Source organism: Loxodonta africana, chromosome 26 (genome assembly GCF_030014295.1).
Source record: "Loxodonta africana isolate mLoxAfr1 chromosome 26, mLoxAfr1.hap2, whole genome shotgun sequence".
Lineage (NCBI taxonomy): Eukaryota > Metazoa > Chordata > Mammalia > Proboscidea > Elephantidae > Loxodonta > Loxodonta africana.
The window spans coordinates 32,671,431-32,699,024 of NC_087367.1; the positions used below are offsets into that span (position 1 = coordinate 32,671,431).

At 39.5% G+C, this 27,594-nt stretch overlaps 1 long non-coding RNA gene across 1 annotated transcript in view; it reads right to left on the reverse strand.

The window, feature by feature from the left end:
* LOC135228705 (uncharacterized) overlaps positions 1 to 20,834 on the reverse strand; it is a 378,080-nt gene extending 357,246 nt beyond the window's left edge. The window contains exon 1 of the long non-coding RNA XR_010319486.1: positions 20,814 to 20,834. This is a non-coding gene — a long non-coding RNA (uncharacterized LOC135228705). The remainder of the gene's footprint in view (positions 1 to 20,813) is intronic.
* Positions 20,835 to 27,594: the final 6,760 nt, after the last annotated feature.

Here is a 27,594-nt window from a genome sequence, read left to right on the forward strand (position 1 = left end):
TTGAAAAAATCAACAAAATTGATAAATCACTGGCCAACCAACAAAAGAAAAACAGGAGAGGAAGCAAATAACCCATAAAAGAAATGACATGGCTGATATTACAACAGACCCAACTGAAATTAAAAGAATCATATAGATTACTATGAAAAATAGTATTCTAACAAATTTGAAAACCTAGAAGAAATGAATGAATTCCTAGAAACACACAACCTACCTAAACTAACACAGAGGTAAAAAAAAAAACTAAATACACCCATAACAAAAGAGGAGAAAGACATTGAAAAGGTAATCAAAAAAATCCCAATAAAAAAAAGCCCTGGTCCAGACTACCTCACTGCAGAGTTCTACCAAACTTTCAGAGAAGAGTTAACACTTCTACTACTAAAGGTATTTCAGAACATAGAAAAGGACAGAATACTCCCAAACTCATTTCTATGAAGTTACCATATCCCTGATACCAAAACAAGGTAAAGACACTACAAAAAATGAAAATTACAGACCTATATCCCTCATGAACTTACATGCAAAAATCCCCAACAAAATTCCAACCAATAGAATTCAACGTATCAAAAAAATAATTCACCATGAACAAGTGCGATTCATACCAGGTATGCAGGGATGGTTCAAGAGTAGAAAAACAATTCATGTAATCCATCATATAAATGAAACAAAAGAAAAGAATCACTTGATTTTATCAATTGATGCAGAAAAGGCATTTGACAAAGTTCAACACCGATTCATGATAAAACTCTTTAGCAAAATAGGAACAGAAGGAAAATTTGTTAACATGATAAAGGGCATTTATACAAAGCCAACAGCCAACATCACCTTAAATGGAGAGAGCCTGAAAATATTCCCATTGAGATCGGGAACCAGACAAGGATGCCCTTTTTCACCACTCTTATTCAACATTGTGCTGGAGGTCCTAGCCACAGCAGATAGGTTAGATAAAGAAATAAAGGCATCCAGATTGGCAAGAAAGAAGTCAAAATATCTCTATTTGCAGATGACATGATCTTATACACAGAAAACCCTAAGGAATCCTCAAAAAAACTACTGAAACTAATAGAAGAGTTCAGCAGAGTATCGGGATACAAGATAAACATACAAAAATTAGTTGGAGTCCTCTATGCCAACAAAAAGAACATCGAAGAGGAAATCACCAAATCAATACCTTTTACAGTAGCCCCCAAGAAAATAAAATACTTAGGAATAAATCTTACCAGAGATGTAAAAGACTTATACAAACAAAACTACAAACCACTTCTGCAAGAAACCAAAAGAGACCTACAGAAGTGGAAAAACATACCCTGCTCATGCATAGGAAGACTTAACATTGTAAAAATGTCTATTCTACCAAAAGCAATCTCTAGACTTAATGCAATTCCAAGCCAAATTCCAACTACCTTCTTTAATGAGATGGAGAAACAAATCACCAATATCACATGGAAGTTAAAGAGGCCCGGGATACGTAAAGCATTACTGAAAAAGAAGAACAAAGTGGGAGGCTTCACTCTACCTCATTTTAGAAGCTATTATACCACCACAGTAGTCAAAACAGCCTGGCACTGGTACAACAACAGATACATTGACCAAGGGAACAGAATTGAGAATCCAGACATAAATCCATCCATGTGTGAGCAGCTGATATTTGACAAAGGCCCCCAAACAGTTAAATGGGGAAAAGACAGTCTTTTTAACAAATGGTGCTGGTATAACTGGATATCCACCTGAGAAAAAATGAAACAAGACCCATACCACACACCATGCACAAAAAGAACTCAAAATAGATCAAAGACCTAAATATAAAATCTAAAATGATGAAGATCATGGAAGAAAAAATAGGGACAACATTAGGAGTCCTAATACATGGCATAAACAGTATACAAAACATTACTAATAATGCAGAAGAAAAAGTAGATAACCGGGAGCTCCTAAAAATCAAACACCTATGCTCATCCAAAGACTTCACCAAAAGAATAAAAAGTCTACCTACAGACTGGGAAAAAGCTTTTAGCTATGACGTTTCTGGTCAGCGTCTGACCTCTAAAATCTACCTGATACTGCAAAAACTGAACTACAAAAAGACAACCCAATTAAAAAATGGGCAAAAGATATGAACAGACACTTCACTAAAGAAGACATTCAGGTAACTTACAGATATATGAGGAAATGCTCACAATCATTAGCCATTAGAAAAACACAAATCAAAACTACAATGAGATCCCATCTCCAACAAGGCTGGCATTAGTCCAAAAAACACAAAATAATAAATGTTGGAGAGGTTGTGCAGAGATGAAACACTTATACACTGCTGGTGGGAATGTAAAATTGTACACCCACTTTGGAAATCGGTTTGGCACTTCCTTAAAAAGCTAGAAATAGAACTACCATATGATCCAGCAATCCCACTCCTTGGACTATATCCTAGAGAAATAAGAGCCTTTACATGAACAGTTATATGCACATCCATGTTCACTGCAGCACTGTTTACAATAGCAAAAAGATGGAAGCAACCAAGGTGCCCATGAACAGGTGAATGGACTAATAAATTATGCTATATTCACACAATGGAATACTATGTATCTATAAAGAACAGTGAGGAATCTGTGAAACATTTCATAACATGGAGGAACCTGGAAGGCATTATGCTGAGTGAAATTATTTGCAAAAGGACAAATATCATATAAGACCACTATTATAGGAACTGGGGAAAGAGTTTAAACAGAGAAGAAAATATTCTTTGATGGTTACGAGAGGGGGGAGGAAGGGAGGGAGGGTGGGAGAGGGGAAGTCCCTAATTAGATAGTCAATAAGAACTCCTTTAGGTGATGGGAAAGACAATATACAATACAGGAGACGTCAGCACAACTGGACTCAACCAAAAGCAGTTTCCTGAATAAACTGAATGCTTCAAAGGCCAGCATAGCAGGGGTGGGGGTTTGGGGACCACGGTTTCAGGGGACATCTAAGTCAGTTGGAATGATAAAATCTATTAAGAAAACATTCTGTATCTCACTTTGGAGAGTGGCATCTGGGGTCTTAAACGCTAGCAAGTGGCCATCTAAGACACATCAATTGGTCAAGACACATCAGTTGGTCTCAGCCCACCTAGATTAAAGGAGAATGAAGAACACTAAGGACACAAGGTAATTATGAGCCCAAGAGACAAGAAAGGGCCACATAAACCAGAGACTACCTCAGCCTGAGGCCAGAAGAACTAGATGGTGCCTGGCTACAACTGGTGACTGCCTTGACAGGGAACACAACAGAGAACCCCTGAGGAAGCAGGAGAGTAGTGGGATGCAGATCCCAAATTCTTAGAAAAAGACAAGACTTAATGGTCTGACTGAGACTAGAAGAACCCCGGTGGTTATGGCCCCCAGACCTTCTGTTAGCCCAAGACAGGACCATTCCCAAAGCTATCTCTTCAGACAGGGATTGGTCTAGACAATGGGATAGAAAAAGATGCTGAGGAAGAATGAGCTTCTTGGATCAAGTAGGCACTGAAGACTATGTCAGCATCTCCTATCTGGAGGGGAGATGAGAGCTCAGAGGGTGTCAGAAGGTGGCAGAATGGACACGAAAAGAGAGAGTGGAGGGAAGGAGCGGGCTGTCTCATTGGGGGAGAGCTATTAGGAGTATATAGCATGAGAGACTGACTTGATTTGTAGACTTTCACTTAAAGCACAATAAAAATTAAAAAAAAAAGATATGTAAGCATTCAGAATTTTTAAACCTTTCTTCTTTCTACTGTAATTTTTGAGCACTGTGGGAAAATCAGAGTCCCTGAGTCGTGCAAACAGTTAACAAGCTCAGCTGCTAACTGAAATATCGAAGGTTCGAGTCCACCCAGAGGCACCTCAGAAGAAATGCCTGATGATCTACTTCTGAAAAATCAGCCATTGAAAACCCTATGGAGCACAGTTCTACTCTGACACTTATGAGGTCACCATAAATTGAAGTCAACTCGACAGCAACCGGTAACTGGCATGGGAAAATCAGTATATGATTTTACTTTGAATCATGGAGGAAAATCGAATAATAAAAAAATATATATATATATTTTTTTTAAATTATAGATCCCCAGAAATAGAAGGAATCTTAAGAGGTCATTTAGTCCAACATTCCCTCAATTCCTAAATCTCTACTTCAGCATCCCTGATGGTGTAATCTAGCTTGTCTCACCCAGAAAACAGCCTTGTCCATGAAGGCTTTATTAGTTAATAAGAGAGAAGAAAATATAAGCTTGTGGATGAAAAACAAAATTATAAACACTATGTGAAAGCAATTTCCGTCACTCAGAAAATCACAAGGCTGGAGATTTGCTTGGGTTTTCCAGAGGTTAATCTGACACATGAATTTGGGTTTGGGCTATACATGAGGAATGCATCAAAGCACTACACTATACACAGAGAATAGAGCTTCCTTGAAAATCTTGCCATCAACTTATGTAGAAATAGCATAATCACTATAAAATTCACAGATTGCAAACAGCTCTAAAATTGGCAGCATTCAGCTAATAGACTGATTCCTACTGCACTACATAACCCTTTGAAAAGAGAGACAAATGGGCAGGCGAAGGGTCCATGCTGGCTTCAACGATTTAGTAGATTAAACCAAGCCTGACTCTTTTGCAGCGGTGAAGGTGGCATGGCCTTCCTGGATAACCCCACAGGTTGGAAGAGCATAAGACAGGTGAACATGTGTCTCTTGCTACCATCCAAACACATGGGTAACAATACCCTCAGGGGCTACTAAATTTTATGTTTCCTAAGTTTTACATACCCAAAGGGGGCAAGAGAGTAGCTCATCCAGGGCAGAGCTGTCGGCTGCACAGCTCTGCCATTTATATTCAGGGATGGATTACCCAATAAGCAAGATACGTACAGGCTTACTTGTGCTAACTTACTAATCAGTAGTGCACAATTTCACCTGCCATTGCGTGCCTTGCCTACTGGTTAATCTGCCCTTGTTTACACCCACAGTTTCTGTGCCATCTAAAAAAAACACCATAAAAGAAAAAATAAGACTTAAAGCCAGGTTTTCAAATATAACTCTTAGTTGCTTTATGTTGACTGAGACCACATGGCCTTTCTCCTGTCTCCACTAAGTCTGGCCGTGGGTATGTTACTTAACCTCTCTCTGCCTCATGTCCCTCTCACATAAAATGATGATCTTCCTAAAACATTACTTGCAGTGTTTCTTCCCCATGGTTAAAAGCTTTCATGGATTCACACTAACAAGAGAATAGAGTTTCAAATCAGTTCCCCCTTCAATCCATCTCCAATTTATTCTCCTGCCCAGGTCTGCATCTTGGATGTCTTGTATTATATCTACCCCTTAACAATGCCTGAAGCTTCCCATCTCCATACCTTAGTTTATGTTCCTTCATCCACCTAAAATCTATGCCTCTGCCTTTTTAAGTCATATGGATTCTTTGAATCTAGCTAATGTGTTATATTTCTGAGTTCCTTGTTCATGACATTTATCTGGTTCTTACTATGAGCTGCCAGTAGTCCTAAAGGAGTCCCTGCATGGTGCAAATGGTTAATTCACTTGGCTGCTAACCAAAAGGTTGGAGGTTTGAGTCCACCCAAAGGCACCTTCAGAAAAAGGCCTGATGATCTACTTCCAAAACATCAGCCATCGAAAAACTCTATGGAGCACACTTCTACTCTGACACACATGGCATTGGAATCAACTCTATGACAACTGGTTTAGTATTCCTAGATGTCTACACATGTGACTCTTCCTAAGCAGACTATTTACTCCTTGATTTGCCTTCTTTTGGGACTAGGGTTGCCAGATATAATACAAGATGCCCAGTTAAATCTGAATTTCAGATAAACAATAAATAACTTAGTATGAGTACGTCCCATGCAATATTTCAAGTTCATCCAGGGTAAGGGTTGTCAACTGAACAGTTGTGCCTCTTATACCGACGTAGTTGTTAATGCAGTCTCAAAAAAAGTTTCCATGCAATATTTGGAACATACTTATACTAAACATTATTCATTATTTGTTTGAAATTCAAATTTAACTGGGTATCCTATATTTTTTATTTGCTAAACCTAAACAAAACCCTATGTGGGACACCTATATCACTTAAAATGCCCAACACAAGACTCCAGGACAATGACTTCTCAGCAGCATATGCTGACTGGTTGAGCTACTATAATTTAATCTAGACAAACTTGAGTATGGCAGCGTCTCCAACACTTGGTCCTTGGTTCCTCCCTGTTCCAAGGGGACTACTCTCAATCTGCCTGCCACTTCTCTGGGTTAATGGGGTAACCAGGAGTTTGATCGAGGCTGGGTTGGTTCCAGAAAGTGGAAGCAACTGGCCCAGTGCTGATGCCAGGGTCACAAGTCTAGGACCCAAGCAAGGCAGGCTCCACAGGAGGTCGCCCAAGGTCCAAGTGTGGACCAGAAGGGTCTGTTGCAGGAGTATGGGCATGACTAAGAAAGTGAGCTCAGGCAACCTCACAGCACATGTCCTGGTGCACAAGTATAAGGCAGAGAATCTCATAAAGCAGCTGCAGCCAAACCAAAGCCAGGAGGGGTGTCCAAGGCACTGAGCCCATTGGGACAAAATCTTTCCCTCAGGTTCATTAAAGTAGTCTTCTACAGATTTACCACAACTTTTCTGTGTGCCTAAACTGCTCTATGTCAGTTTTCTTCCTGAGAAAGCAAAAGAGCTACTGTGCCTTTCCAAAGTAATGGCCCACCAAAAGCAGTGGTGGGAAAAGAGATCCATAATCCTTAGAAACACAGGACCATACCCCCAAGGTGGTACTGTGCTAAACAGACTAGAAGTTTCCTGTAGCAGACACAGAGAACCAGGCTCAATCAGAAAGTCTGAGATAAGTTTTGGGGGAACCATAAAGTTCACAAAGGGAGAGGTAGGCACACAGGAGCTTTTTAGAGTAGCCATTTAGATATCAACTACCTTCCTCAGCAAAATTTCTGAAATCCTTCTCACACATACTGTGGCTTACCTCATCATCAGTGACCCTTCACTGCCTTCCTCACCGGATACTTTCTCTCAGCTTTCTCCAAACAAACCAAAACCATTGGCACAGAGCCAACAGGCCACAGAGCAGTTTACTGCCTGAGAGACTGACTAACTGACCCTCTAAAGTCAGTGTGGTACAGTGGACCCTGCCTGGACCATGAATACAGAAAGACCTGCATTCAAATCCCAGCTGGGCCACTTCTTTGCTGTGTGCCAAGATTAAGGTGGCTTAACTTCTCTGTATCTCAGTTTCAAAATCTATAAAAAGGAGGTTATAAAACCATTCTTACATGGCAGTGCTGCATATTCAATAAAAAAATAAAAACATCAAAACATAATCAGAATTCAATAAAGGATGGTTTTTCCTTCCTCACAAAAAAACATTGTGGCAATGGGGGTGTGGGCAAGGGAGTCCATCTTTAACATTGAAAGACTCTTAAGTATGAACAATTAATAAATGATAATAATCCTGGAAAAAAAATTCTGACAGAAAAGTAGAGGTGAAAGACGACTTAGAAAAATCTAAGGAAAACAAATTAGCACATCTAGATGATATGTAAGGTAAAGTATTAATAGAATTGACAGACACACCTACAGGGTCCTTTCTCCTTCTGCCTCAAAGAAGTGTGTAAAAAACTGAAATGGCTAGCAGGATGCTAAGAAATTGGTGTTAAATATTTACATCTTAATAAAGATCTGGGCGAAAGAGTGATCAGCAAGTTAATGAGATTTTCCTGATATTACTAATCTAAGAGATGTTGCAAGTACCAGTGAGCAAAGATAAAATAATAGAAAAACATACAACAAGCCTGGAAACACAGACAAGATAGAGTTGTATAAAATTCAATATGAAAAATGCTAATTCATTCAGCTGAGAAGCTCACCATGCACAAGGGACTAGAGGAAATAGAAAACCAATAATGATTAAAAAAAAAAAAAAAAACACCAAGGAGCAAAGAAGAACAGCAAATTAGAAAAGAGTTTATATCATAAGCTTGGCCAGGAAGAAAAGTGAGCACCACATGTACAAAATTCTACTACTCCACTGAGCAAACAAATGGCATGAATTTCTAAGACTGCTCTGAGGATGCTGTGCCAAGTTTAGGGTGTCAGGAGGTCACAAAGTTATATCTAAAGTGAAAGGGATGAGTGACAAGGAGTAAAAATGCTATGATAAAGGAAATGATGATTCCCAGGGAGAAAAACAAGAGGCTGAGAGGTTCATAGAAATAAAGAAGCACACAGAATTAGTCCATAAATACGCAGAAATAATTTGTGATGGGAGATGGCATTTTGTCTGGACAGAAATTAAGAAAGAGGAGAGACTTTAGGAAAGAGAAAAGAAGTGCAATAACCTGGTGAATCCATAAAGAGTGAAGCCATGAGTCTAACACTTCAAGTCCATCTTTCCCCAGGCCTTTAGAACTAGCTGGAATAATATGCTTGAGTGTGTTCTTCCTTCTGCGATGCAGCCTTGTTGATGCAGTGACCAAACAATCTGAAGGCCCTTGCTGAGGAAAGGTTTATGATACGAAGAAACACTTATTCTACTCTCAGAGGGAACATCTCTCAAATAAAAAAGCAGAAATCCTGGCTCCCTACAGTTGTTATATGTCACAAGCCCCAGTTTCAGCAGCAACCCAAATCCCAAGACAAATTTAACTTAATATGTGACGCTTCCATTAACAAAGAGGACGTGTGGCTTCAACACATTTCTTCCACTTAGAAAGTTTCTGACAAAGGTCAAGGATGTAGGCGAGTTAGTGATGTGTTCCAGGACTTCAGACTAAGGAAGAGTTACAGCACTAAAAAATGAATTAAGTGTTAACCATTGTAATATCAAAAGTGCCAGAATTATAAAAGTTATATCTGGCAGTCTTGGGGTATAGGGAGAAAAGGGCAGGGATTGCGTTGAGTCTGAAGACTGAAAAGGAGCCAGGGTCTGTCTGTGGTCAGGTAGGGCAGATTGGGGTAGAGGGAGTTCAAAAAATACATCAAAGAAGGAAGGAAGGAAAGTAGAAAGGAGAGGAAGGAAAGAAGGTGGGAGGGAGGAAAGAAAGGAGACCTATACCAGGAGTCTCTCTATACCTTTTACTGGAAGTTCCCAAAGACTGCAATAAGCAGGATTCAGGGCACCAACCACTGGAGTTCTGATCCAGAAGGATACAATGTTGCTTAAATTTGTCTGCAGCAGAATAGGACATTGTAAGGGGCCTATAACTCTCCCCAGTGGGAAAAGTAGCCTTGAGAATTTTTTAGTAAAATCATATACTCTTCATTAAATAACTATTCTCCTTATAAGAAATGGCTCTTGGCTTGCTGTTGAGCCCTGGTAGAGACTGTCTTATCCTAGGCAATCAGGAGTCATGGAAACTAGACATTAGTTACTCCCAACAATCCATAAATAGGAATAAGCCCAGGAGCTCCCCATTATCAAGTGGACATGGTATTTATGAGATCGGACTTGAGCAATTCATGAAGGCATAAATTGGTGGCTCACTGATCACTGCTGATGTGCCCACTCCTAAAGCTTACTCCAAAAGGCTTTTAAAGTCTAAAGAAAAGTTCTCTATGTTCAGTTGACCATGAGGGCATTTTAAACTTGATTTATCCAATCTTCTGGTACCAGAAGTGGACTGCTGCAGTGGTTGGACTCTTGAGCAGGTCTTCTTGTGGGCCACTTTGCTTTGAAGCAGAGAAGGCCTAAGGTAAAAAAAAAAACCCATTGCTGTCGAGTCAATTCTGACTCATAGCGACCCTACGGATGTATGCATGTTTATGGACAGTGGTTAATGGTTCAGCCAAATGGTCAGGAACCTAGAAAGATCAAGTCCCTTGGAGGATTTGTGAAAAAGAGATTTGGGGAAGAGCTAAGTGGACCTATCAGAATGGAACCAGTGTGAAGATATTTTTATCCCATATGAATAATTACCAAAACACCCCCAGTTAGCAGGAGGCTTTCTATGAACGAACGGATGTTAGTCAGCCTCTTTCCCCTGCCAACACATGCTTACTCATTGCATTCATGAACAAGGTAGATATAGAGGCAGGAATGGATGTTATGCATGAGTTCAACAATATAGATTTCCTCCCACCAGGGCTGACACTGCCACATGTGTGTTCTAATTGCTAGTAGAAAAGTGTAACACTTCATGGTACACTTTATCGCACCATATCTCAAGGGGGCCAGCCAGCCAGCCATCTAATGGCTATTTGATTTAATTCTATCCTTTTCATCATGGAGAGGAAAGGTATTTATTCTTACTTTGCCTTCACTTTTCCTGGATTTGGATTTGCTTTCTTTGATAACAATGTTTCTGGTAGCTCCATCATCTGTGAACTTAATGCTGTAATCACCGTCATGGTATAACACCGTACTACTTCTGGCAAGGAGCTCATTTTGCAGTGAAATAAATATGACAGTTGGCCAATACTCATAAGATTAACCAGTCATTTTGTACCCCATCACCCAGAAGAGCTGACCTCATGAAACAGTGGGATGGCCTATTGAATACTCTGTTTAGGTACCAGTTCCTGAAACTGAAGTGCTATCCAATGGAATACAATAAATGCTTTGAATCAGAAACCAATATATGTTGTTGTTCCTCCCCTGATCAGAATATGTGAGTGCACAAACCAAAGAGTGACTTGTCATAAAACATCTGCTTTCCATCTCTTCCACACTGACATCTAATGATTTAAGAGGTAGTATGTTCACAAGGGCCCAACAATGGCTCAACTGAATTGGAAGCTGAGATATGCCATTTGGGGATCCTCAAGCTAACAAGCAAAACATGGTATTAGGCTGCTGACTGGGAAAAATGATCCTGATTATCAAGATGAAGCAGGGTTGATCTTTCACAATAGTAGCAGTTTGGAAATAACCCGGATCTTTTGTATTTCCATTTTTGATGGCAACATTTATTGTGCAACAACCCTACACAAATAGGGTTTAGATTCCAATGGAGATGCATAGTGTGGTCAAGAATGCTGATCAACTGATGTGGCTACGATGTTCCAAGTGAAATAAATCAGACAGTGCAGGACTTTTTGGATCAAAAGGAAGGATCGTACTACTTATCACTTTCATTACTTACAGTAATTAGAACAATGATAAACAGTACGGTTTATCAAGAGCCAGGTTCTCCCAGAATGTTCCAGCCTAAGGGTGGGAAATTTTTGGTCACATCCATGCATGCCCCTCAATGTGTCACGGGCAAGGGAACAAAGGGGAACTTGGGCCTGGGGTTTTTATAGTATAAACTGGAGGGGCATATGTGATGGACTTCATGGAACCAGGAAGGAAGGTAAGAGGAGGGTGCCTTTGTTTAGGCGCAGGTAGCATAGGCATCCTGTGACCAAGAAGGTGCTTTTATTCAGGTGCGAAAAGCATAATATTTCTTCCCCTTTAGCTAGAAGATTAATTCTGTTGATACAGCAGGTTAAAAGTCACCATGGGGACTGCCTCCCCTGGAGTACATACTTTAGTACAATTAAGTAGTCATGGAGACAGAGAAGTTACTATGAGCTCAGAACAGGGAAGAAGCCTTCTCTGACAAGAAGAGACTGGGAGCAGAAAGGACTTTAGCCTCTATTCATTCTCTTCATTATTTTGTGATTTTGCTTATTCATTAATTCATTTAGTTTTTTATTCATTTATTCAGCAAAAGCTTATTGAACACTTACTCAGTGCCATTTAGCAAAAACAGACATGTTCCTCTTCTCATGAGCATGTAGTTTAGCAGGCAGCAATCACACAAATAAATATAACAATGCAACTGTGAGAACTGCTAAAGAAAGGGGTATATTACAAGGAGAAATTACTCATTATCAAGATCAGAGAAGACTTCTCAGAGCAACTAATGACTGAGCTCGGACCTGAAGGAAGAATGAAAATTAACTTTATGACAGGGCAGAAAAGATGTCCCAGAAAAAGTAAATATCATATGCAATGCTATGTGGCAAATACAGCAGATGTATTTGAAGAACTGAAAAAAGAGCAATGTGACTAGGCAGAAGAGAGCATAGGGAAACAGGGTATAAAATGAGGCTGGGAAGTTATAAAGACCAGACCATAGCAGGCCTTATAGCACATATTGAAGATGTAGGTCTTTATGTAAGAGAAATGGGAATCCATGATAGTATTTGAAGTAGTGGTGGAAGAGATACGTAACAGTCTATGGTTGCACAATGTCTTGAAAAGGAGCAAGAGTAAATACAGTAAGATCAATTATTAGGCTCCAGTAGCCCAGTAAGAGATGATGAAGCCTGAACTCAAATGTAGCAGTAGATAGATGAATAAGAGGATATTTTGGTGGAATATTTGAGAGTTAACATTATTAAGATTTGTGATTGATTAGGTATGGAAGGTGAAGAAGACAAAATGGATGCAAGGGCCCTTCACCAAGACATGAAAACCCTAGAAAGAGACTGTTAAGGGTTGAATTGTGCCCCCCCCCACACACAAAAAAAAGCTGAAGTCTTAATCCCTGTCCTGTCAATGTGACCTCATTTGGAAATAGGATTTTTCTTTTGTTATCAGTTAAGTTAAACAAGGTCATATGGGAGTAAGGTGAGTCCTAATTCTAATCCTTTCTGAGTGATGTGTTATAAAAGGGGAGAAAGACACAGAAACAAGGACATATGGGGGAAGATGCCATGTGACCACAGATGCAGCTGCATCACTAATCAGCAAAAGAACCCCAAAGATCACCAGCAGCCACCAGGAACTAGGAGAAAGTCATGGAATGGTTTCTCTCTCAAAGCCCTCAGAAGGATCCAACATGGCTGATGCCCTGAATTTGAACTTCTGGCTCCCAGAGCTATGAGAAAATAAACTTCTGTTCTTTAAAGCCATCCACTTTATAGTATTTTGTTATAGATGCCCTAAGAAATTAAGACAGACCAAAAAGGAAGGCAACTGACTTTGGGATAGAAATCATGGACACTTCTTCTAATCTATTCCACCCCCCAACCAACCATCTCAAAAGATAATATCAACTTTATTTTCAGTGATCAAAAAATAGATTCAGCACCTGCCCTCAAAAAATATCTGCCCACTCCTCACTGGTGCCTAATCTTTCTTAAAAATAAAATGTCAAAGCCTAAGTCACCACACTCCAAAATCAGAGACAAAGGACATTGTATTAATTTCATAAGGCTTCCATAACAAATTACTACAAACTGAGTGGCTTGATACAATAGGAATTTATTCTCTTAAGTTCTGGAGGCCAGAAATCCAAAATCCAGATTTCAGCAGGGCCACGGTTCCTCCAAAGCCTCTAGGGGAGAATCCTTCCTTGCCTCTTCCAGCTTCTGGTGGTTCCTGGAGTTCCTAGGTCAGTGGCTGCATAACTCCAGTCTCTGCAATGGTCTTCACATGACCTTGTTTCCTGTGTCTCTCTGTGTCATCTCCTTTTCTGTCTCTTATAAGACACTGTCATTGGATTTAGGGTGGTCTCTAAGTCCAAGATGATCTCATCTGAAGATCCTTAACTTCATCACATCTGTAAAGACCCTATTTCCAAATAAGGTCATATTCATAGGTACCAGGACTTATCTTTTTGGGACCACTATCCAAACCACTAAGGAGCACTGGTGGAGCAATGGTTAAATACTTAGCTGCTAACCAAAAGATTGGCAGTAAAGAAACACATTCATGTTGTTCAACCCTGAAGGTCAAAACTTATTTGACATTTTCCTAATGGTTAGATAGAAAGACAGACAGACAGACAGATAGATAGCTGCCATTGAGTCAATTCTGACCCATAGTGGCCATATGTACAACAGAATGAAATGTTGGCCTGTTCTCCCTCAACACAATCACTGACATGTTTGAGTTTAGCATTGTGACTACTTGGCAATCCATCTCACTGAGGGTCTCCCACATCCTCATTGGCCCTCCACTTCACCAAACACAATGACCTCCTCTATTGATTGATCCCACAGATGACATGTCTAACGCAAGCAAGTTGGGCAATGTTCCGTTGTTATCCATAAAGTTTTCATTGGCTGATTTTTGGAAGTAGATCACCAGGTCTTTCTTCCTAGTTTGTCTTAGCCTGGAAGCTCCACTGAAACCTGTCCACCATGGGTGACCCTGCTGGTATTTTAAATACCAGTGACATAGCTTCCAGCATCACAACAATGCACAAACCACCACAGTACAACAAACTGACACCCATTAAATCTAATCTAAAAAATGCTACATCCTGTGGAGCACGCTCACAAATATGTTGAGTTAATACATCACTAAAGACTTTTTTTTCCAGATTCTTCTCAGAGGAAGAAGAAATGAAAGAAAGTCTCGGACATTGAATATGGGGAAGGGAGTGACCACTGACTTCAAGTTGGAGAGATGGTAAGCTGGGATATGTGGGCAGAATGGTGGCAAAGTAAGAAAGAGATGAATATGGAAGCTTGAAAGAAATTTTGCGCAAAGAATTCCTTATTCACTTCAGTGAAGAGACAACACAAGCTGTGAAACAGAGGTTTTTGGTTAATTTGCTTGGATTTTTTCATCTGTTGAGGTTTGTTTGGGGGTTTGTTTTTGTTTTTGTTTTTTAGTCAAGAAAAAGCACGTACAAGCAACTTCATGATTTATAGTCATTTTCCTTGTAAAAGGGCATGTTTCCCAGGGACTTTATTAATCTAAGTACCACTGTAACTACATTTCTGTCATTCTGAATTCTCCCTGTAGTTGCTGCTAAAAGCAGTAGTCCTTCTTTACTTAGTTTCTCAATTAAAATAAATGTAACAGAGTGCTGTCTTGTTCAATGGGGATTCCAATTCTTCATGGGAACATGATCTGCATACCTATACCTCCCTGTCCTTTGGCTAATGTGAGCAAGTAAGCCCCTGTGTTCTGGGGAACTGGTCACCTCCAGAGCCAAGATCAATGAGGGTCTGAGGTTCCGGTGAAATTCTAGTCTCTTATCCATCACGAGTCTCTTCAGGCCCTTTTGGATCTTGTCACATGCTGTGCTATGGATCCACCTCCCATGCCATTTGTTGTCTGGGCAAGAGAGAGACAGCAGATATCTCAGCTTCTGGGATCATTTCTCCAGCTTCTTAGAACATTATTTGGCCACACCAATGCTGAAGCTTAACTTCCTATTTCTGGGAAGAAAAATGTGTCACATGGGTCCTCTTTCGCTGAGACTCTGTTGTTGTTGCCAGTTGCTCTCAAGTTGACTCTGACTCATGGTGATCCCATGTGTGTCAGATTAGAACTGTGCTCCATAGGGTTTTCAATGGCTGATTTTTTTGAAGTAGATTGTCAGCCCTTTCTTTTGAGGCACCCCTGGGTGGACTCAAATGTCTAGTCTTTCAGTTAGCAGATGAGCATGTTAATCATTTGCCACTCAAACTGAGACCTTCTTAAAACCAAAAACCAAACCCATTGCTGTAGAGTGGATTCTGACTTACAGCAACTCGGTGAGAGGAGACAAATATTTATACACACAGCAGCTCTGGCTAATATTTAGAGGTGGATAGGAGTACTGGAGGAACCTGGTGCCTCTGTCCATTGGTTGCTTGTCTCAGTTGGTTTGTCCATTTAGGGGAAGTAAGAGAGTCCTATGTTCATTTGACACTAAGCTTAAAAACACTATCCCAGAATTTCCCAATGTGAGGTCTTATACCATTGGGGAGACACAAGGTGGTTTTAATTAATACAAGAATGAACATAGTTTATGAGTCATGAATTTTAATTTGTAAGAGAAAAAAAAAACAGCCCACAATACTTGTGATTCCATGAATGTTATTGCTTAGAACAGGCCTAATCCTTTTCAACAGTCAATTTAAAGTTTATTTAATGAAAAACATTAACAATAGTACAGGTGGTAGTTTTAGCCCCACTGAGATTCCGGAAGCACTGGTACATCATATACTAGGAGTTGCCACAGAATTTTATATTTGAGAGGGGCTTTAAGAGGAGCCAACAGACCAGGAGTCCCTCTCCAAACTTTCCCTGACAAATGGATTCCACCCCGAGTTCAATCTCTGTAAATGTGCTGGGAATTCTGGGGAAGAGGCTTTTCCATCACAGACAAGTTCTTATTGAAAGGAAAAAAAAAAAAAATTGCTCTAAAGCAGGAGCCAAGATTGATAAATATCAGGTCTTAGAGGGAAACAGCAAAATATTTCGTTTCAGAACTTGTAACTCTGGAGAGTAACAATAACAATCCAATGATTCAAATTCAAAAGGTTTTGCTTCTGAACACTTCTAAGCAACTTAGAAAAATATCCTCAGTGCCCAATTGTCAACGATCGGAATAGACCTTGCCCCTTCCTCAAAACATCTCATTTTTTCCTGAATCCAGTACCTCTGCCCTTCCAACTTCTGCTTTGCCAAAGCTCTTACTCAGGTGCTCCAAGGAGAGGCAGAACAAGTGGATCCCTCCCAGAATGTTCCAGCAGACCCTGCAGGTACCAGGCTCCCCAACTCCAGGCTGTATATACATATGTAAAACCAAACCCTTTGCCACTGAGTCAATTCTAATTCATAGTGACCCTATAGGACAGAGTAGAACTGCCCCATAGAGTTTCCAAGAAGTGACTGGGAGATTCGAACTGCCAACATTTTGGTTAGCCGCCATAGCTCACCATAGCTTACTCTAGCTCTTAACCACTGCATTACCGGAGCTCTCTCTCTCTCTCTCGCATTCTATCTATCTATCTATCTATCTATCTATCTATCTATCTATCTATCTATATATATATATGTTTTACTATCAACACTCATGGAAACAGCAGTCAAGAAATCAAACAACGTATTGCACTGGGGAAATCTACTGCAAAAGACCTCTTTTAAAGTGTTAAAAGCAAAAATGTCACTTTAAGGACTAAGGTGCACCTGACTCAAGCAATGGCATTTTCAATTGCCTCATATGCATGGAAAAGCTGGATGATGAATAAAGAAGACCGAAAGAGAACTGACGTCTTTGAATTATGGTGTTGGTGAAGAATATTGAATATACCATGGATTTCCAGAAGAACGAACAAATCTGTCTTGGAAGAAGTACAGCCAGAATGCTCCTTAGAAGTGAGGATGATGAGACTTCATCCCACATGCTTTGGACATGTTATCTGGAGGGACCGGTCCCTGGAGAAGACATCATACTTGGTGTCTTAGGTTGGGTTCTTTAGAGAAGCAAAACCAGTAAAGAGTATAAATATATATAGAAAGAGAGAGATTTATATCAAGGAAATGGCTCATATGGTTTTTAGAGGCTGCAATATCCCAAGTCTGAGGGGCAGCAAAGAGGCTTCTGCTGACTCATGTAGCCACAGGGGCTGGCAAATCCAAGATTGGCAGACCAGAAACCATGATTGTTGCTTACGTGCTGTGAAGATCAAAGAATCTCAAGATCAGCAGGCAAGACCACAGGTAAACCGCTAGCTCAAGTCCCAAGAACCAGAGGTCAAAAGAACAGGAACCAGCTGCAGGATCCAGATCAAGCAAAGGCTCTGGCAGGAGAGCAGGAAGCACTAGGTGGCGGAGGGCAGAGACATGAAGGCTGAGGGGATGGTGAGCTGCCACAGGCCCCACCCCCACTGGCACCATTCACAGTAGATTCCATCATGGGTGTGATCACATATCAAATCTCAACAGGGAAGCGATCACAACGTTATATGACTGACAAAACACTGAGAATCATGCCCCAGCCAAGCTGACACACGATCTTAACCATCACACTTGGTAAAGTAGAGCGTCAGCGAAAAAGAGAAAGACCCTCAACAAGATGGATTGACACGGTGGCTGCAACAGTGGGCTCAAATATAGGAATGATTGCAGGAATGGGCAGTTTCCTTCTGTTGTACACAGGGTCGCTATGAGTTGTAACCAACTCGACAGCAGCTAACAACAAGAACAGCAATATGTTTTGCTGGTTCTGTTTCAAACCCTAAGACAGGGGTAGATTTCCTTTAAAAGAAAAAAAAAAGTGCTAGTTTTAAAAGATCCTATCCTAAATTCTATAATTGTAAAACTAGGGGCAAAAGTTGAAAGCACTCCACAGGGGACACCACAAACATTAATTCAACAAACATATAAATATTTATAGAGCAACTTCTATATGTCAGAGGTGAGACCGAAGATTGGCACACGTGGTTATTTTACATTTATTTTTCTTATTAGATGAGACCATCTGGAGGTGAGGAGGAACAATAAACCTGGAGGTGAGGAGGAATAAACCCAAAAGTGTGCTTTGCTGAATTAAATAAACCCTAAAGCAGAAAACAATATGTCTTCACAGTGAGTTCCAAGGTCCCCAAATGACCCAGGGCTCTGCCGGTGTGAATTGCTGACCTAAGGTGGGAGTGGATAAAAGCTGAAAGGCAGTGGGCCCCTGGGCAGAAATCTCATCATATACAATGGCAAAGACTGTGAAGGCTGATTAAGACTCCTTATTTTGTCCCCCTGCCCCTCAAGCAGCTAAAAGGGTAAATGGAATTCAGTTCTCCACCTCAAAGCCCAGGGGTACAATTTTAAAGTTCCAAATAAATCACATAGAGCAAATTAGAAGGAAAGAGAATTCCACTACCCACTTCTTGAGTAAAGAAAGGAGGAAAAAAAAATGATTCAATAAGAAAGACAAAGAATATACTTTGCAAGAACAATTATTCCAAGTAACGCTTCTTTGTGGAACAAAAAACATTTCTAGATAAAATATAAGACTCCCAAAATCTGAAGAATTAAAGAGGACCCAAACTTCACAAAAATAGGCTTTACAAAAATGAACATTAAGGAAGGGATTTGTGAGATCGATGAAGAGGTAATACCACAGAAGAAAATGAAAAGAAAAAATTAGGATAATAACATATCACATAATGAAAATTACATTGGTAGCAGTAAGGAGTAGAATCAATATTAGTGAAAACAGAGTTGATGATATGGAAGTGTGCTTAGAGGAAGAACATAGAATGCAAAGGAAAAGAAAAACATACAAAAGTGATTAAAGATAAAAATGATGGGCACAAAATAAAGATAACAGGCATCCAATTTGATTTTAGTCCTGAGGAAAAGAACAGAGTAAATGGAATGGAAAAATAATAGAAGTGATTATAGAAAATTATTTTCTGAAATAAAGGAAGATAATAATGTGCATATTAAAAAGGCTCACTCTACACAAATAAAAATGATTAGCAAACCAGTAGAACAGAGACATAGAAACATAATTAAACTTCAAAGAAAAGAGTCTAAGTAATTGGGTAGAAGAAACAGATCATCTACAAAAGAAAGAAATCAGATTAAACTTATACTTTCCATCAACATTAAATGTCAGGAGACAATGGCATAATGTCTACAATTGAGGGGAAAAGAATATGTTGTTAGCTATTACTATCCTGTAATCAATCTTTGTAAATGTTCCATGGGTTCTGAAAAAAAAAGGTGCTCTCTCTCAGGTTCTCACATAACATTTTTTAATGAGGCTATAGTATCTACTAAGGGAAACACTGATATATTCTTTAACAGAAACGGCATGGAACATATTTCAGTCCACAATCTAATAACATTAGAAATCAATACCTGAGGAAGAAATTAAAAATCCTAGTACTTGAAAAAATTTTAAACAAATTCTTCTATACAACGTAAGTCAAAGAATGAATTAAAGTACAATGGCAGAGCAATCAGAAACAAGCATGAAAACAGTACTTAGCAAAACCCAAGTGTAAAAGTAACCCTGTACCATGAGGAAAATCTGAGTCCTGAAATATGGTACCAAACAACAATAAATAAAATATAATTAACCAGTACATTCATGCATCTAATAACACTCATGAAGGAAGAAAGGCTTAGCAGGATTGAAACCAAAAGAGAAAACTAGATGAAACCTTCTGAGAGAACAGTATGTCAGGGGAGAGAAGAACATTGAGAGGCCCCAGGTGAGTTCTTCTTGCCACCCACACCCCACCAAAGGCGAAAAACCAACTAATAATGAGCAGTACCTAGGGTTGCTAGACAGCAAATAAAAATACATGATTCCCAGATATATATGGACTTATTTTTTTATTACAAAATTATTTGCTGTTGACCTGGGTTGGTCGTTTGTCTTAAGATGAAATATATTATCAAATGTTTGTATGGTGATCCCACAGGGAGGAGAGAAAAACTGCTGTTGCCAGAAAGATTGGGAATAGCTCTGGAAGCAACGTTCTTGAGGAAAAAAGGGTTAGGGCTTTAGGATAGAGGAAGGACAGTTTACCCTTTGCAAAAAGGAGGAAAGGCAGAGCATAAATATACAGATGCAGATAGGGTGAAAGGTTGGATGTTGCCAGGAAGAGAGCGTTCTGTTTTCATTATTTTCTCATTGAAGTAAGAATCAGAATCATCCATGAGAATGAGAAGTGGTGAGGGTTTTAAGGGTTTGAGGGGGGAGGAGAAGGTGACAAACAATCTTATGGGATCATGGATCATGGATCATAACAGGGAAGAAAGGAAACAATTAGGACTGCAGGGCTGTGCTGTGGGCCCACTTGGATTTATGGTCATAAAATCAAAGTAAGATCAGTCACCATGGCTAGGTGTTTTCCCGAGGCATATTCTGCTCCACAGATGCAGATGCCAAGTGAGTGGAGTTGGGTTCAAGCAGGATTGGGCTTTTTCTGGGTGAGAACAGTAAAGGAAAAGGCAAAGGAGTTGAGGGTACATGCAAGGAGTGATTGTAGTGACACATGTTTAATCTAAGCTGGGTAAGAGGTCAGTGTCTAAGGCTGGGTTCTCTACAGAAGCTAAACCAGTAAACCACGTAAATGTACATAGAGAGAAATTTATATTAAGGAAATGGCTTACATGGCTGTAGAAGCTGCAACGGCCTAAGTCTATGGATCAGGCTGGAGGCTTCTCCTGATTCACATAGCCATAGAAGCTGCCAAAACAAAGATCAAAAATTAGACAGCATGGTTCATTTTCCCACTTCTTCAGATTCTTAACTCATCCCATCTACAATTGCACCACCAGATTCCAGCCAACGTGGCACTATAGACAGAAGCACTATGTCATCCCTTCACAGCAAAGACCTGAAAACTAAGTAAAACAGAGACAAACATCAATCCTTGAACCATAAGCGTCAAAGGAAGAGATAAAGAACTCAGCCAAGCAACGAATGCAATAAGAAACTGACAGAAAACAGAGTGAGGAGAGATACATGCAGAGGTCCCCTATCAGTTAGCACAGCACGTACTTGCCATCTTGGACTCCCATCAGAGATCAGCAGACAAGGAGTATGAGAAAGCAGCATCATGGAGCTCCCAGCAGGAGATGGAACACCCAGTAAGCAGCGATATTCACTTTTCCAACCCCCATCCCTCTCACCCCTGCTCAACCTCCCCCACTTCATAGCTGGCTACTGTCACTTGGCCGGCTGAGAATTGCAGGGTCCATGCTTCTTGGATTCACCCCACCCACGTCAGAGATAAGTAGACAGGGAGTATGGGAAAGCAGCTTACAAGAGCTCCCAGCAGAGCAACTGGTAGCCAATGATATACAATTTCCAACCCCCCTATCCTTCTCCCTCCTGCTGCTCAGTCTCCTTTGCTTCCCGCTAGCCACAGCCTCTTGACCAAGAGGCACTGGCTTCAGCCCCTTGCCACTTGGATTCACCCTGCCCATAGTGGCCGGCCCCCACAGTCCATTTGTTTGTTGCTGATGTTGCTTTTTTCTGCTTCTTTTTTATTCTTCCATGCCTCTTGCCACCTCCCCCTACTTTCTGTCAAACACCTGGCTTCGTATCCATCTTTTCTTCTTCTTGAAAGCACCCCTCGACTAGGGAACAGCTTCTCCAGCTCACATGCTGGTGGAATCCCTGGAGATTTTTCTTTTCTTTTCTTTTCTTTTTTGCTTTGCTTTGTTTTGTTTGTTTGTTTTCTTTTTCTTTTTGAGACTTTGGAGCCCCTTCTAGGAGGCTGTACTGTGTGACTTGGGGCCACTTCCCCGGTCTGTGAAGCTGTACCAGTGGGATCCCTGGGGGCATTTCTTTCTTTTTCTTTTTTATTCATTTTTCCTTTTTGTCTTTCTTTGTTTCTCAGTTTCACCTCTCTCTATAGTTACCTTCTTTTCTTGTCTCCTGAATACTTGGCATTGTGTGACATCTCTACCCCTTCTAGCCAGGCTATATTGCGAGGCCTGGGATCCACTTCCCCGGCCCTCCCAGGCACAAGGGTGGAATCCCTGGAGGCTTTTCTTTTTATTTCTTTTTTATTTCTTTTTCTTTTCTTCTTCTTTTTTTTAACTTTGTGTTTTTCTCCATTTCTTGGTTTCTCATCTCTCCACTCCAACAGCAAACTCCCTTAGCACTTTTTTCTTTGTTTGTTTTTGGCACCTGTTTCTCTCACCTCTCCTCTTTCACAAACCCATCTTAGCTCCACACATCAGAACCTCTCCCCTCCTATCAGCCTATCTGCACCCTGAAATGAACATCACACCCTGAGCAGCACAGACATGGCCTACTGGAACTTGCCTTGAAATTAATCCCAGGCTGCCCTGTTGGCCCTAGTATGTGCCACAAACAACCTATCCCAGCCCCTCCCCTTCAGGTGGATGTGCCCTGCTGCACAACAGCTGAGCAACTGGCCCTGCCCACTGGACAAGGAGGTGAAAAATATTGTGCCCACAGATGAGCAAACAACAAAGAATGTACAGCCCAGCAGCTCAGACATAACAAAATAAAACAAAAAAGCAGGACAAAACAAACAAATCTACAATCGATAACTGAAGAAAATAACTACTGAATGTTACAAAGACAGCAGAGAATATCAAAACATATTTTTTAAAAAAAGCTCCAATAGGTATCCAAAATAAAACACCAGATGACCTTTCAGTAGAAGAAAAGGCACTAGAATTACCTGATAGGAAATTCATATCTCTAATATTCAGAGCCATCCAAGAGTTGAAGCAAAAATAGACCAAAAAATGAGGAAAAAATAGACAAATTCATGGAAAGGGCAAAAAAAAAAAAAAAAAAAAACATGGAAAATACAGACAAAAAATGGAAGAATTCGGGGGAAAAAATACAGGAAAAAAATGTAAAAATAACTTCACAACTAGAAATCATACAAAAACAAGAACTAGAAATCCAAAAGATAAACTACAAGATTTCAGAAATGGACAGTGTCATAGAAGGTCTGAGGAGCAGGTTTGAAGACAGGATAGGTGAAGTTGAAGACAAACACTTAGATACAACTCCATTTGAGGGAAGAAGGAAAAAAAACGAAGAAACCTGAGCATTATGTGGGCTACAATCAACAGCAAAATCTGCAAGTGGTCAGAGTTTCAGAACGGGGGAGAAAACGAAAAACACAAAAAGGATCATTGAAGAATTGCTGACAGAAAACCTCTAATATCATGAAAGATGAAAAACTGACTATCTAAGAAAGTCAATGAACCCCATATAGGATACACCCCAAAAGAAAATCACCAAGTCATATCATAATCACATTTGCTAAAACCAAAGATAAAGAAAAAATCCTGAGCACAGCTCGAGAAAAACAAAAAGTCACATACAGAGAAGAAACAATAAGACTAAGCTCTGATTATCCGGCAGAAACCATGCAGGGAAGAAGGCAATGGGATGACATATATAAAACTTTGAAGGAAAAAAATTGCCAATCAAGAATAATATATCCTGCAAAACACGCGTTCAAATGTGATGGTGAAATTAGGATATTTCCAGGTAAACAGAAATTAAGGGACTATTTAAAAACCAAGCCAAACTTGCAAGAATTATAAAGGGAGTCATTTTAACTTGCGAACAAACATCAGACCACAGCCCAAATCTAAGATGCCAGATTGCACCAGCCGGAAGCCAACGTAGGAAATGAACTCTCAAGGACTATCCAAAACTGGAAGATTTACAACAGGAAACAAGACAGGTTAATCTGTAAATAACAACAACATCAGAACAATAAAAGAGGGAATAAATGGTGTAGGTATAGAACTTACCAACAAAGAGGAAGGCAAGAGGATACCAAGTAATAATAGACTGGTTCAAATCCAGGGAGATAAAGGTAAATTTCAAGGTAAGCACAAAGAAAGTTAACAAACTTACTCATCAAAATAAAGAAGAAAAACATAAAGTCTCAGAAAAAACAAAATCTACAAAAACAAAACAAATGGAAAAAAATTCACACATAAAAGGAATTTAGAACAGGAGAGTAAGAAGAACAAAGAAAATGTTAGCTCTGCAAAAAAAAAAAAAAAAAAAAAAAGCACTACAAAATGACAGCAATAACTAAAACATAACAATAATTACCTTTTATATAAATGATCTAAATGCACCCATGAAGAGATAGAGAGTGACAGAATGGATTAAAAAACAGGATCCATCAATATGATGTCTACAAGTGACATACCTTAGAAACAAAGAGGTAAAAGGATGGAAAAAATACATCAAGCAAACAACTACCAAAAAAAGAGCAGGAGTGGCAATACTAATCTCAGATAAAACAGACTTTAAAACAAAATCCACCATAAGAGACAAGGCAGGGCACTATATAATGAATACAGGGATGATTCATCATGAAGACGTCGCCATAATAAACACCTATGCACCAAATGAAGGGGCTCCAAAATAAAAACAAACTCTAACAGCAGTGAAAACAGAAATCGACAGTTCCACAATAACAGTAGAAGACTTCAACACACCACTCTCAGTAAAGGACAGAACAGAACACCTAGAAAGAAACTCAACAAAGATACAGAAGAGCTAAAGGGCACAATCACCAACGTGACCTCATAGACATATATAGAACACTACACCCAACAGCTGCAAAGTACACATTCTTTTCCAATGCACATGGAACGTTCTCCAGAATAGAGCACGTCTTAGGCCACAAAGCAAGCCACAACAAACTCCAAAACACTGAGATAACACAAAGTATCTTTTCTGACCACAACACCATCAAGGTAGAAATTAACAACAGGAAAAGAAGAGAAAAAAAATTACATGGAAACTGAACAACACCTTGTTTAAAAACCACTGGGTCATAGAAGAAACCAGAGGTGGAGTCAAAAAATTCCTAGAATCAAATGAGAATGAAAACACATCACACAAAAACCTTTCAGACATAGCAAAGGCAGTGCTCAGAGGTCAATTTACAGCAATAGATGCACACAGCACAAAAGAAGAAAGGGACAAAATCAAAACATTAGCTACACAACTTGAACAAATAGAAAGAGAACAGAAAAGAAGCCCACAGCCACCAGAAGAAAGGGAATAATAAAGACCAGAGCAGAAATAAATGAAACAGAGAATAGAAAAACAATAGAAAGAATCGATGAAACCAAAATCTTTGAAAGGATCAACCACTGGGCCAGCCTGACACAAGAAAAACAGGAGAGGACTGAAATAAGAAATGAAATATGGGACATTACAACAGACTCAACTGGAATAAAAAGGATCATAGCAGAGTATTATGAAAAACTATACTTCAACAAACTTGAAAACCTAGATGAAATGGGCAAGTTTCTAGAAACACACACTATCTACCCAAGCTAACACAAAATGATGTTGAAAATTTACAGAACCATAACAAAAGATTGAAAAAGTAATAAAAAAAAATCTCCCAACAACAACAAAAAAAGCCCTGGCCAAGATGGCTTCACTGGAGAATTCTACCAAACATACAGAGAAGAGCTTACACCAGTACTACTCAAATTATTTCAGAACATAGAAAAGGAAGCGAAACTTCCAAATTCATTCCAGGAAGCCAGCATAACCCTTATACCAAAATCAGGCAAAGACATCACAAAAAAAGAAAATTACAGACCACTATCTCTCTTGAATTTGATGCAAAACTTTTTTATCTCTCATGAATTTGATGCAAAACTTCTGCAACAAAATAGTAGCCAATAGAATTCAGCATCATACCAAAAAAAAAAATACATCACGACCAAGCAGGATTCATACCAGCCATGCAAGGATGGTTCAGTATTAGAAAATCAATCAATGTAATCTACCACATAAATAAAAGGAAAGAAAAGAATCACATGATCATCTCCATCAACTCAGGAAAAGCATTTGACAAAGTCCAGCACTCATTCCTGATAAAAACTCTCGATAAAATAGGTATAGAAGGTAAAATTTTCAAAATAATAAAGGGCATCTATGCAAAGCCAATGGCCAACATTGTTCTTAATGGAGAGAGGCTGAAAACATTCCCCTTGAGAACAGGAACAAAACACGGATGCCCTTTATCACCACACCTATTTAACATTGTGCTGGAAATCCTAACTAGAGCAATAAGGCAAGAAACAGAAATAAAGGGCATTCAAATTGGTAATGAAGAAGTTAAACCATCCCTATTTGCGGATGATATGATTCTATACATAGAAAACCCAAAAGACTCTGAGAGAAAACTACTAGAACTAATAGAAAGATTCAGCAGAACAGCAGGATACAAGATAAACATAAAAAATCAGCTGTATTCCTACACACCAATAAAGGGAATGATGAAAAGGAAATCAGGAAAACAATACCATTTATAATAGCCCCTAAAAAAATAAAATACTTGGGAAGAAATATAACCAGAGATATAAAAGACTTATACAAAGAAAACTACAAAACACTACTGCAAAAAAAAAAAAAAAAAAAGAGATCTACATAAGTGGAAAGACACACCATGCTCTAGGGTAGGTAGACTCAACATTGTGAAAATGACAATTCTACCCAAAGCAATTTACAAATACGGTGCAATATGGATCCAAATACCAACAACATTCTTTAAACACGTGGAAAAACTTATCATTAACTTTGACTTTATATGGGAAGGGAAGAAGCTCAGGATAAGTAAAGCACTATTGAAGAAGGAGAATAAAGTAGGAAGACTCACACTACCTGATCTCAGAACATACTATACAGCTATGGCTGGTCAAAACAGCCTGGTACTGGTACTATGACAGACACATTGACCAATGGAACACAATTGAGAACCTAGATGTAAATCCATCCACCTATGGTCACCTGATCTTCAGCAAGGTCCCAAGTTCCACCAGATGGAGAAAAGACACTCCTTTTAAGAAATAGTGCTGGCAAAAGTGGATGTCCATCTGCAAAAAAAATAAAACAGGACCATACCTCACACCACACACAAAAACTAATTCAAAATGGATCAAAGACCTAAATATAAAGCCAAAAGTTATAAAGTTCATAGAAGAAAAAATAGGATCAACGCTAAAGGCCCTAACACATTGCATTAACAGGATACGAACCATAACCAACAACACACAAACTCCAGAAGATAAGCTAGATAACTGGGATCTACTGAAAATTAAACACTTATGCTCATCAACAGACTTCACAAAGATCTGGTGTCTAAAATCTGCAAGAAAATCCAACACCTCTAAAACAAAAAGACAAATAATTCAATTGAAATGGGCACAGGAAATGAACAGACACTTCACCAAAGAAGACATTCAAGCGGCCAACAGGCACATGAGGAAATGCTCGCTATCGATAGCCATTAAAAAAAAAAGCCATTAGAGAAGTGCAAATCAAAACCACAATGAGAAACCATCTCACCTGGCATTACTGGCATGAATCAATAAAACAGGAAGTAACAAATGTTGAAAAGGCTGC